The sequence below is a fragment of the Moschus berezovskii genome, chromosome 5 (genome assembly GCF_049115385.1).
Source record: "Moschus berezovskii isolate FMDL1 chromosome 5, NW_MosBer_1.0, whole genome shotgun sequence".
Lineage (NCBI taxonomy): Eukaryota > Metazoa > Chordata > Mammalia > Artiodactyla > Moschidae > Moschus > Moschus berezovskii.
Genome location: NC_142464.1, coordinates 39,411,900 through 39,425,657, shown reverse-complemented (window position 1 = coordinate 39,425,657; position 13,758 = coordinate 39,411,900). Strand labels below are relative to the sequence as shown.

The 13,758-nt window shown below is 37.2% G+C and overlaps 1 protein-coding gene and 1 pseudogene across 3 annotated transcripts in view; one reads left to right on the top strand and one right to left on the bottom strand.

Moving 5' to 3' along the window:
- GRID2 (glutamate ionotropic receptor delta type subunit 2) overlaps nt 1-13,758 on the top strand; it is a 1,729,520-nt gene that overhangs the window by 657,552 nt on the left and 1,058,210 nt on the right. The gene's annotated exons all lie outside the window — the stretch shown is intronic.
- LOC148777822 (ZZ-type zinc finger-containing protein 3 pseudogene) lies at nt 10,706-12,614 on the bottom strand (annotated as a pseudogene).

The window sequence follows — 13,758 nt, the reverse complement described above, 5'->3', positions numbered from 1 at the left end:
AACTCCCGGAGTTCACTCAAACTCATGTCCACAGAGTCAGTGATGCCATCCAGCCATCTCATTCTCTGTCGTCCCCTTCTCCTCCCGCCCCCAACCCTTCCTACCTTGATAGTATATTAAAAAGCAGAGACATTACTTTGCCAACAAAGGTCCGTCTAGTCAAGGCTATGGTTTTTCCCGTGGTCATGTATGGATGTGAGAGTTGGACTGTGAAGAAAGCTGATTGCCGAGGAATTGATGCTTTTGAACTGTGGTGCTGGAGCAGACTCTTGAGAGTCCCTTGTACGGCAAGGAGATCCAACCAGTCCATTCTAAAGGAGATCAATCCTGGGTGTTCATTGGAAGGACTGATGCTAAAGCTGAAACTGCAATACTTTGGCCACCTCATGTGACGAATTGACTGATATATGCATATATATGTACATATACTCCTTCTTTGGTAAAGAGAAGACATTCAGTATATTTTGATTGAATAGATTGAGTGGATAACTGAAGGAACAAAACATATTTGGGCCTTTAAGACATTTGCTTTTCTAAGTGTGATTATCAAAAAATGACAGGCCAAAAATATCCTTACTTGAAAATATGCAGAACATATTATGAGACTAGTAAGACAATCTGCAAAAAAACAAAAGAAAACAAATACTATCTTGCACTAATGTTACTTGATTACTTAAAATTAACAAAAGAAAAATTAAACATTGTAAGTTCCAAACAGCACTAATGAATGGTAAACTGATTTAAAATGATAGTAAATGTAAGTTGTTATTCTTCCATAGAATCAAAGACTATATATGCTTGAAGGACCCTCTTGGTCCTCCAGACTTTGAGGAATAGTGCGCTTGTGTTGAAGTAGTTGGGGGTGGGGTAGTGAAATATCCCAAGGAAGCACTGGCAGAGCTTCAGTGGGGTTTTAGAGTCCATCATTACTTGAGCTGGGCTTCCCAGGTGGTGCAGTGGTAAAGAATCTGCCTGCCAATGCAGGAGAAATGCGAGTTCAATGCAGGAGACATGCGAGTTCAATCCCTCCAGTTCCCCCTACAGGAGGAAATGGTATTCCACACCGGTATTTCTTGCCTGGAAAATACCATGCACAGAGGAGCCTGGTGTGCCACAGTTCATTGTGTCACAAAGAATCGGACACAATGGAGGGCGAGCGCACACACGTGTGCGCACACACAGCCATCACTTGAGCTGCTGATACAGACATGGACAGCCTTATTTTTTGTCTGTCTGACACACTCCTACCCATAAAACTATTCCTTTTTCTTCTACCATTCCCGTATCACATCATGTAAATTTTAGATATTTTTATATTGCATTTAGTTTATCTGTTTATGTATAAGCTTCTCGCCTTCTATTGGAATCTATCTATCAGAAGGTGAGAATTTAGTTGTATGTTTTTATTGCCTTGCCTAGAAATAAGTGCCCAAAATGTTTCAGTAAACTAAGTACTTGGTTTTTTTATAAAGGCAATTTGAAGAACCAAAATTGGTTCCTAAACTAAAATTTAGGAATCCCTGATATCCTCTGACAGCTAATACACATACTGTTTTTCATATTACTGTACCATATCAACATATAGAGATTCTTTTTTTAAAAAGCTGTAATTAATGGCTTACTCAATTAACTTTTGATGTACGTTGTATTACCAAGTATCCTCAGTGTTACTATAGATATATCTTGATACCATACTGAAGTAATGCAAATAGCCTCTGTTGAAACATATACATTACCATATGTAAAATATATAGCTAGTGGGGTGTTGCTATATAACACAGAGAGCCCAACTCCATGGTGTGTGTTAGAGGGGTGGGAGGAAGGTTCAAGAGGGAGGAGATATATGTATACTTATGGCTGATTCACATTGTGTACAGCAGAAAACTACACACCATTGTAGACCAGTTATCCTACAGTTAAAGAGACATGTGTACCCTAATGTTCATCGCAGCACTGTTTATAATAGCCAGGATATGGAAGCAACCTAGATGTCCATCAGCAGATGAATGGATAAGAAAGCTGTGGTACATATACACAACGGAGTATTAGTCAGTCAGTTCAGTCGCTCAGTCGTGTCCGACTCTTTGCGACCCCATGAATCACAGCACGCCAGGCCCCCTGTCCATCACCAACTCCCGGAGTTCACTCAAACTCATGTCCATTGAGTCGGTGATGCCATCCAGCCATCTCATTCTCTGTCGTCCCCATCTCCTCCCGCCCTCAATCCCTCCCAGCATCAGTCTTTTCCAGTGAGTCAACTCGTCACATGAGGTGGCCAAAGTATTGGAGTTTCAGTTTTAGCATCAGTCCTTCCAATGAACACCCAGGATTGATCTCCTCTAGAATGGACTTGTTGGATTTCTTTGCAGTCCAAGGGACTCTCAAGAGTCTTCTCCAGCACCATAGGTCAAAAGAATCAATTCTTCGGTGCTCAGCTTTCTTCACAGTCCAACTCTCACATCCATACAAGACCATGGGAAAAACCATAGCCTTGACTAGACGGATCTTGGTTGGCAAAGTAATGTCTCTGCTTTTTAATATGCTATCTAGGTTGGTCATAACTTTCCTTCCAAGGAGTAAGCGTCTTTTAATTTCATGGCTGCAATCAGCATCTGCAGTGATTTTGGAGCCCAAAAAAATAAAGTCTGACACTGCTTCCACTGTTTCCCCATCTATTTCCCATGAAGTGATGGGACCAGATGCCATGATCTTTGTTTTCTGAATGTTGAGCTTCAAGCCAACCTTTTCATTCTCCTCTTTCACTTTCATGAAGAGGCCTTTGAGTTCCTCTTCACTTTCTGCCATAAGGGTGGTGTCATCTGCATATCTGAGGTGATTGATATTTCTCCTACCAATCTTGATACCAGCTTGTGCTTCTTCCAGCCCAGGGTTCCTCATGATGTACTCTGCATAGAAGTTAAATAAGCAGGGTGACAATATACACACTTGATGCACTCTTTTTCCTATTTGGAACCAGTCTGTTGTTCCATGTCCAGTTCTGACTGTTGCTTCCTGACCTGCATACAGGTTTCTCAAGAGGCAGGTCAGGTGTTCTGGTATGCCCAGCTCTTTCAGAATTTTCCACAGTGTATTGTGATCCACACAGTCAAAAGCTTTGGCATAGTCAATGAAGCAGAAATGGATGTTTTTCTGGAACTCTCTTGCTTATTCCATGAACCAGCAGATGTTGGGAATTTGATCTCTGCCTTTTCTAAAACCTGCTTGAACATCTGGAAGTTCACGGTTCACATATTGCTGAAGCCTTACTCAGCCATTAAAAAGAATACATTGGAATCGTTCTAATGTGGTGGATGAAACTGGAGCCTATTGCACAGAATGAAGTAAGCCAGAAAGAAAAATACCAATACAGCATCAGTCAGTTCAGTTCAGTTCAGTTCAGTCGCTCAGTCATGTCCGACTCTTTGCGACCCCATGAATCACAGCACGCCAGGCCTCCCTGTCAATCGCCAACTCCCGGAGTTCACTCAAACTCATGTCCATCGAGTCGGTGATGCCATCTAGCCATCTCATTCTTTGTCGTCCCCTTCTCTCCTGCCCACAATCCCTCCCAGCATCAGAGTCTTTTCCAGTGAGTCAACTCATTGGCCAATACAGCATACTAATGCATATATATGGAATTTAAAAAGATGGTAATGATAACCCTGTAAATGAGACAGCAAAAGAAACAAAGATGTATTGAACAGTCTTTTGGACTCTGTGGGAGAGGTCGAGGGTGGGATGATATGGGAGAATTGCATTGAAACATCTAAATTACCATATGTGAAATGAATCACCAGTCCTGGTTTGATGCATGAGACAGGATGCTCGGGGCTGGTGCACTGGGATGACCCAGAGTGATGGGATGGGGAGGTAGGTGGGAGGGGGTTCAGGATGGGGAACACATGTACACCCATGGCGGATTCATGTCAATGTATGGCAAAAGCAATACAATATTGTAAAGTAAAAAAAAATAAATAAATAAGAAATAAAAATATAATAATAATCAGAAAAGAATAATTTAATATTGTATTTCTTTAAATAAGAAAAGCAGCAAGGGTAGTTAAACTTTTGATTAATGAGAAGTTGAAGTTTGAGCTCACATGGTCTAGCCCACTGTGTCTTATAGTCTTTCAGAATAATAATCTTCCTGAATGGTGGTAGAACAGTTTGTCAATGCAAATTTAGCCCTAGTACTTCTGTCGGTCAAAAATGGGAATCATGAGCATATATTTGAGTAAGTGATCTGGAACTCCTGAAGTGGAAAAAACTTTAATTGAATTATTTTTGAATCCTATGTCTTTAGAGAAGGATAGTAGTTAATATATTGGTGAAATGCTATCAGTAAAATGGGTTCTTAATGCTTTATGACTGAATAGAACTTCCAAAATCCTCATGGTCAGGAATCTGGGTTTCCTGTCCTACTTCATTTGTTATCTTTTGGACTGTTGAAATTCCATGTGTACAAACCTAACTAGATGTCTTACTAAATATGCAGGAAGTACTCAAAAATGTTTAGAATAATTTTCATATTAAATTGACAAGCCATCATATTAACCATAGAGTGATTTACAGGATAAGGAAATCATGGCCCCAAAGACAGTGATTCTCAAAGTTTAATGTACATCAGATTCCTGGACTCTATTCTCATGTTGATTGAGAAGGCTGATTGGAAGTTGGGACAGATCATTTTGATTTAGGTGGTAGGAAGATGATATTTGAAGGTATATTTTAAATGTGCAGAATGCAATTTAACTATTTCTTTGTTTAATATAATTCTGCTACTCCATAAATTGTGAATATAATACACTTACAATCTGTTAGTTCCACTCAGTTCAGTTTCGTTCAGTTGCTGAGTCATGTCCGACTCTTTGCGACCCAATGGACTGCAGCACGCCAGGCTTCCCTGTCCATCACCAACTCCCGGAGCTTGCTTAAACTCATGTCCGTTGAGTAGGAGATGTCATCCAACCATCTTATTCTCTGTTTTCCCCTTCTCCTCCTTTCTTCAATCTTTCCCAGAATCAGGGTCTTTTCCAAGGAGCTAGTTCTTCACATTGGGTGGCCAAAGTATTGGAGTTTAAGCTTCAGCATCAGTCCTGCTAAAGAATACTCAGGACTGATTTCCTTTAGGATTGACTGGTTTGATCAGGATGATAGGTATGTAGTTTTCTGTGGCCTCTGAAGAAAAGAAATTATTTTTAACTTTTATGTAAGTGTGAGAGCAATATGTGTAGGTTTTCTTTTCTTCCCTCTCTTTTTCTGTAGAGGAAAATTTTTCATCTGACAGATTAAAAACATTAGATTACATCCTAGTTACAGTAATTACAGCTTACTGGTGACACTCATTAGCAGAGTAATCCTAGTGCCTAATTTATAGCAATGTCATGAATGATTAATTCAAGATGAAGCTGATCATCGAGTGTAGGAATGAAATGCGTTGGTGTTCATGATAGAACCTTTTGGCAGCCATTAAACATTAGGTTGTACCTAAAACAATGTAAATAGTTTGGGTTAAAAAGCCTTAGCAGATTGTGATTTAAGCATATGCTAAGTTAGCTAATTGAAGTTATCTATCAGAAATGATCAAAGAAACTAAAAGTCTGAGGGCTCCTGTATGCCTTCAGTCTGCAAAGGAGAGAGATCTAGCCCATTTTTGTGTCCCTCTCATCCAAAACATGAAAGGTCTACAATGTTTATTTTTAAACAAATACATGGAGGAATGAATAAATGATAATTAATCTGCCTTAACGTACAAGTTTCAGTATTATCTCACCCTGATAATTTGTGATTTTCTCAACCAAACTCTAGCCATATCAGCCACCTTTCCATTCCATGGATATGCCAAGTTCCTTCTCATCTTTTATATGTCCAATTTTCACTCCCCAGATATTATGAACATGGTTGGTTTTCATCATTAATTCTCTCCTGTTTAGAAAGACACCCTAAGTTTAACAATCATCTGAAATGTGCATGAATTACATATTGACTATATATTGTATATTTATAGTTTGAATATATTGAACATATGCTATACATACACACACACACACACACACTCACTTCCTCTTCCACTCATTCCCAAGGTCCTTGAGAGTAGGAAACTTCTATTATACTTACTCTGTATGTAGAACAGGGCTTGACTTATGTATGTTGATGCTTTATAAAAATGTAGTGAAAAAATAAATGCTCCTAACATGTTTCATAAATTCTTTCTTGAGTGCTTCTGTTAGATTACTCTTACAGAGAAAAATAATAAACATTATAATATGAGTTAGATATAGATTTATTTTAGTTTATTGCTATTAATAAAGAAGAAAGCAGGAATAATTCGAAAAAGAATTAACAGAGGACATTCCCTTGTAAAATAATACTTCATTTTTAATAGTGAGGAAATAAATGAAGTCTTTTAATGCTTCAAAATTATAGTTTGTACTTGTGATGGAAGAGAAAATGACAGCACCACCAAGGAAAGGAGAAGGTAATCAGCAGAAGATTTTGCAGTTTATTACAGGAAGCCTAAACATACGTCTTGAAAGGTGTATGCGTACACTTGTGCTCAGTTTATCACTTTGAACTGTGACAGAAAGCTAAACAAAATCATAGGACAAACTTCTGATAACATCAGCCACAATTAATCCTTAGTGTCTTTTGACAATTTAGAAGTACTACATAAACAATCCTTTTAAACGTTTATCACTCTTGCAGTATTAGGTGAATAGACAATATTTAGAAAGGAAAAAATAGAAATAAACATCATTCTGCCTGGAGTTTTGATGTTTGACTTCTCATTATGTATTAATCATTAATTTGTTACTTAACCTTCAGACATCAGGGTTTGTTTGTTTTTTTGACATGCAATATAAGAAGCTAGACTTAAATGACCTCTACTATGACAAAATCATATGGTTCTATTAAATATAGTTGGGTTCATTGATTAAAATTTATTTCTGTCAGTTTTCAGAAGTTTCAAAACCATGTTTTAATATTTAATTTATGCCAGTGGTATTCTTGTGCTTCATTTTTCATTGTTTTGTAAGTGTGGAGTACTGACCACCAGTGAATCAGAAGAGCAAGCTTTATATAACCTGGGGAAACTGACGTAAGAGGCCAGTGATCTAGAGAATTTAATTACTTATACTCTCCTTTAGATAGTGGCAGATGTGAAAGTTTTATTTTGTTTTTTTAAATTTAACTCCCTAATGAAATAATTTTAATATTCCAGACTCCATTGGTTTATATAAACAATGCAACAAAATATGCAAAAAATGGTTCTGGTTTCATTTTGTAAAATACACAGGGAGAATAATATTGTCTAAAATTTTCTATGGAATAAAAGGTTTGCCTAGTTGAAATTCAGAATGCATTTGACTACCTTGAGGAGCTCTTTTTGTTTTGGTTTTCTCTGTTGTTTGGGAGATAGAAGATATGTCCTATTAAGTGAAAATTTATAGTGGGATTTGTGTGTCAAAAGAAAAAAAACTCTCCAAGAAATCCATGGTCAATGGGGTTTTGCTCTGTGTGTGTGTGTGTGAATGTTAAATTTTGCATTTTGTTTCTTAAGAAAGCAAGATTCTGAAAATGGATCTCAAAGGAATTTTCATTTGCATTAACTTATTTTTCAATGGAGAAATTATATATGATTGCTTACCATAATTATATTGAATAATTTATTAGGATGAAATGAAAATATATGTGAAATTTTGATATTGCTTTCTCTTTATTAATATTAATTGTCAATATATTTAACAAGAATATGTTTAAAAGGAAAGAGGAAGGTATAGAACTGTTTGTTTAAATGTAATACTCATAAAACATATAAAAAGCAGTGTAGTAAATCAATGAAACTGTTATATCTCATTTTTTAAGAAAGTAGTAACATAAAAGCCACAAAAAGTAAATTTTTTAATGTGGCTTTTAACAAAGGAGGAAGAAACCCGTGATTTCATAGTTTGTGTGTGATAAGGAGAAATGTTTTAAAAATTTCATCTAAAATTTATTTAGAATTGTGGAATTACATAATAGAAACTCATAATTGATTAGTCAAAGTTTAAAAAGAAATATATTTAGGATTTGAAAAATTTTGAAAAAATTTTAATATGTGTTGCGGGCAAAATGATACAAAGACAAGACACACAAAAGACAGACAAAGACACAACTCCGGCTGGAGGAAAAATTCTGCGCAAGCCCCCTTGCGGTTTATTGTTATACCCCGGTAGCTGGACACATACCAAAATCTAAGCAATGCATTCTTTTACCAAACAAGGACAAAAAGCCAAGCACCTTTCAAGGACAGGAGGAACAAAGGGAGGCAGTGACCACAGCATGTTTACTAAGAAGCCTGCCCAGAACTCCAGCCTCTTCCTTATTTTTAAGGAGGGCATGTTCCCTCGTATGCAAGCAGATAATTAACCTTGGATATTGTGTGCAGGCTTCTTGGCAGAACATCCTGTTTGCAAGCATGCTCTGCCCAAGCAGAGAGTCTTGTTTGCAGGTACATCTCTGCTTCCTTAACCATTCTCTCTCGTGGTCACTGTAGGGCTCCTACAAATATGTCATCAAAAAGAGTGACTATAATATTAGAATGGTATTGGATGTATAAGAAAGGTAATGGATGTACCATAGGAAAAAGAAGATTGGCCATAATAGAGCTCAGATTTCATAAAATGAAATTGTATTTGGTTTACTTCTGTTTCTTTGGGTCATATGTCCTGGATTATTTTCATTATTTTATTTATTTGTAATAATGCAGCATCTATATGTACGAATAGTGGCTATAATTTAAGTACAGAAGCTACAGATAATGTGTCTCTTTTTTCCTATATGAAAAGTTTCCAGACTGATCTGCATATCATGAAAATTGGGGAACTTTGCTTGTAGATGCAGAAAAATCTAATTAGACTTGCAATTAATTGAGTTACAGTGTTACTCAGAAAATTTCATAACTCTAAAGATTTTTGTTCTGAAAAATTTATATATCTTTTATATATACCTTTTTACCTTCTATTTTCAAAAGCTTTCTGATATGTATTTAAGGTATTTTTTTTAAATGATGTTTATAAACATGTAAATGATTTTTAAAGTGTTTGATTTTAGGCAGAATTCAAATGTATATCCATAAAATTGGCAATATCTTTAATTGGAAAAAATTAGAATATGAGATATAAAATCTTAAAAATTATGGTAAAATTTTGTATGTGACAAGAAACTAAGTATACCAAGAAAAGGAAAATTCATAAAATAAAACATTCCTCCAAAAGCATAAAAGTGAGGATTTGAGAAGGTTTAATAAACCTATATGCAGGTCAGGAAGCAACAGTTAGAACTGGACATGGAACAACAGACTGGTTCCAAATAGGAAAAGGAGTATGTCAAGGCTGTATATTGTCACCCTGCTTATTTAACTTATATGTAGAGTCCCTCATGAGGAATGCTGGGCTGGAAGAAGCACAAGCTGGAATCAAGATTGGTAGGAGAAATATCAATAACCTCAGATAAGTAGATGACACCACCCTTATAGCAGAAAGTGAAGAGGAGCTAAAAAACCTCTTGATGAAAGTGAAAGAGGAGAGTGAAAAGGTTGGCTTGAAGCTCAACATTCAGAAAACAAAGATCATGGCATCTGGTCCCATCGCTTCATGGGAAATAGATGGGGAAACAGTGGAAGCAGTGTCAAACTTTATATTTTTGGGCTCCAAAATCACTTCTGATGCTGATTGCAGCCATGAAATTAAAAGACTCTTACTCCTTAAAGGAAAGTTATGACCAACCTAGATAGCATATTAAAAAGCAGAGACATTACTTTGCCAACCAAAGTCCGTTCTAGTCAAGGCTATGGTTTTTCCCGTGGTCATGTATGGATGTGAGAGTTGGACTGTGAAAAAAGCTGACCACTGAAGAATTGATGCTTTTGAACTGTGGTGCTGGAGAAGACTCTTGAGAGTCCCTTGGACTGCAAGGAGATCCAACCAGTCCATTCTAAAGATCAGTTCTGGGTGTTCATTGGAAGGACTGATGCTAAAGCTGAAACTCCAATACTTTGGCTACGTCATGCGAAGAGTTGACTCACTGGAAAAGAGTCTGATGCTGGGAGGGACTGGGGGCAGGAGGAGAAGGGGATGACAGAGAATGAGATGGCTGGATGGCATCACCGACTCAATGGACATGAGTTTGAGTGAACTCCGGGAGTTGGTGATGGACAGGGAGGCCTGGCGTGCTGTGATTCATGGGGTCACAGAGTCGGACATGACTGAATGACTGAACTGAACTGAACTGAATAAACGTGTTAATTTTATTGCATTTTAGAAATATAGAGTCAGCACTTTGAAATTATTTTGAAAACTGTTCATAATAAAAATGGCATATATATATATATATATATGTCACAATATTTGTAGGTGTGATGAATTTTAACAAACGTGTTTTGAGTACAACATTTATTTTATAGATGAGGAAACTAAGATCCCAAGAAGTTCAGTGAATTACCCAAAATCAAATAGTTTTATTTTTTATTTTTTGAAGACTAATAAAGCTGGATTTTACTTTTTTTTTTGAAGATTTTTTAAGAGTTGAGAATATCACTGTGTGAAACCCAAAATTTAAGTTAAAAGCGTTAATTTTAGCTATAATAAAAATGCTACAGACATTTATGAACAGATACTGAAAACTTAGGGAATAATAAACAAAGTAGAATTCATGGTTACCATATTTACACATACTCTTTGTTGTGTTTCAGTGCCACATGATCGATTCAAAGTAATAAACATCAGGATCATCATCTTCCTCTTCTGTAACGTGTGGATTGGCACTCTCTTTGGCAGATGGCAAATGTCCAATATTGAGTCTTGCCTCTGAGGATGGTTTACTTAGTTCTTCACTCCCATAATTTTCAGAGTCACAACATATGCCTTTTTCACTGTGGGAAACTTCACCCGGATTTGTGAGAGACTCACTTATATTATCACTAACAGTTGCATTTATTTTACTGGGATTGAGATTATTCTCCTCAAATTGTCCATTTTCTCTGCAAGGAGAATTGTTTTTAGTGGGACTACCTCTGATAGGGGCTACCCTCCGTGGTGAAGTTCTCAGAGTATACCGATGTTCTTGAGGTTCTGATAAAGACATCAATTGAGTCGAAACACAGTCTAGAACAGAAGACGGTTCTGGTTCTCCGGAGACTGGCATACTCTCAAGACTTGTGTCCAGGGCATTACTGGTGCTCTCATTACACTGCTCCTTTGAAGCACTGCTATCTCCCACCACATCTACTTCCTCCTCAGAATCCCTTAAAGATGAATGAATTTCAGAAAAGGGTCCTGTAGCTGGCTCAGTAGTCAGCTGGTTAACATGTTCCACCGGCAGGCAGGCAGTTACTACTTTGTGGTCCTCCAACTCGACCTGTACTTCTGAATCTGTGCAAGGCACGTTATGGTTTATACAACCGTCTTCCTTCCTACTATCAAGGAACATTGAAGCGTGGGTATCCGAATCCCCATTTTCAGCTACTGATTTCTCCTGCAACACATAGGAACCAGTGCTATTTTGTTTAGTGTTCCCATCAGGCTGACAGTCATCACAGTTTATAACAGTTGAATCACTGTCATCAACACCATTGACAGCCAAATAGCCTGTGATTTCTTCAACTACTGTAGAATCAAGTGGCCCTTACTCACTTACATTCACCTTTTTAATTTCCCTCTTCTCACAATCATCCAGTATAAGACATCGACAAGCTCATTCAGTCCCTTGAAAATCTGCATCATTGTCCACTACTGTACTCCTCTGTTCTACTGACTCCTTGTCTGATTTTATAGGTGAATCGTCTTCTGAACTGTTTGGTGCTTCAGATCTAAGGCAACGCTTAATTCTTTTTAAAACTGGTGAAACAGGTTCTGTTTGCCTTCTCTCACAATTTTCTACAGCCTGCCTTTCTATGTTATCTTTTTCTGAAGAAAGAAGTCCTCTTTTCCTAGGGCTTACCCATGACTCTCGAGCATTCTGCTGTTTTATATCAGCAGTTCTTCCATTATTATTTCCTTTCTGAATTTGCACAGGCTCTGGTCTTTTCTTTGGTGATCTTGATCGTACTTGAAAATGAGAAGAAATTTCTTCAGGATGAGCAATGCTACGATTCCTTAAAGTTCTACCACAAAAAGATTCATCCAAGCCGTTTAACCCCACTGTTGATCTTGTAACACGAGTAGATCGGGAAGCAGCCATACTATGGCAAGTCCCTACAATACGGTCATCATGATCCACTCATCGGGAAACCTGTACAACCAAAGATCTAACACTGTGGAAATATTATCTCTTTTCCTTATATCCTGAAGGAGTTGAAGCTATGATCTAGAATAGTGCTTAAGCATCAGGGTTTCAAACTCTCAGCTTCAGCCATGGAGAATACTAGAACTTCCTAAATTCCTTTCTTTCTTTAAAGTGTTTCACCTAGTGTTTGATTTCCAAGTGTCTGCATTTATCTGTCATCACTGTTAATGTCCATTTTACATTGAAACTTTAGGTATTAATTATTTATATGGTTGAACTAGCACAACTTGATATCTTTCGTGAGGGGCAGGGCGCCGCAGGCCACTCAGGGAGGCGCCGTCACCGTGGCTGCTCTCTGCCCCCGCCACGGCACTGGCTCGGGTGGCCGCCACTGCAGGGAGCTCAACAGCGGCGCTGGGGCGCTTCCAGGTGGGTCCCCGCCTCCCGTTCTCAAATAGTTTTAGGATAGATATTCAAATAATGTTAAAAGCAAAGACCATCTATCTAGAATAAATGATATTTTTTAGCGGTAGTCAATTAAGCATTTAATTAGGGCTTACATGTCTTGTGAGGTATTATGATGGATACAAAAAAAAAAAAAAAAAATCAGGTTCCAACAGTCCAGTCCAGTAACAGACCGTTCTTTTCTTGAAGGCATTTGAGATAGCACGCAGAGAGTACCTTTACTGGGGTAGGGGAATATTTGGTAGACTGAAATTGCATCTACAGATATACAGTGTTCTCTTCATTCATTCTTCTATGCATCTAACAGTGTAAAACTGAAATTTTAATGTGTATGGTTAAAATTATGCATTTTGGCAAGATATGGATTCTCTGTTTTGTACACTTTACAAATTATCAAAACCATTTTTTTTCTTGGTTATTGTTTACAAATCAACCATATCAATGCACCCTATATCTGCAAGGAAAATCTAGTAGAAAATTCATATTCCAGTATCCTTATCACCAGAGATGATTCATTGTTTTATTTTTCAAGTGGGAATGGGAAATCTATAGTAAACTTATTCCATTGTTAGTGTACTGCTTTGAAAAATACTGATTATAAATTATTAAGTATAGAGGCAAAAGTGGGCACTTTTGGATGGAACTAATCCCTTGAAACCATGTTTGTGAACTTCATCCAGTGCTAATTTTAATGCATTTTCAAGGTAAAGAGAGCATGTTATTTTAACATCCATTATCCATTTCAAGAATGAAATTTTCTTTTGTATTTGAGGTTATCTTGCATGTGATTTTATGAAAAACAAAGCAAAACACTAAAAAAAAAAAAAAAATTTCTCCATTAAAAGATCTCCATGTTAAACTCCAGCAATATAGTCTAAGTGTAGAGTCTTAACAGGAAGTTTAAATGAGGAGGAAAAGAGAAACAATTTTGTCTTCTTATTCCTTATTGAATGATGTTACACAGTTCAAGGTTAGTGCACTCAAAGGTAGGGAGTTGCACATGCAGTTTTCAAAGGTTCATTCTGCTCC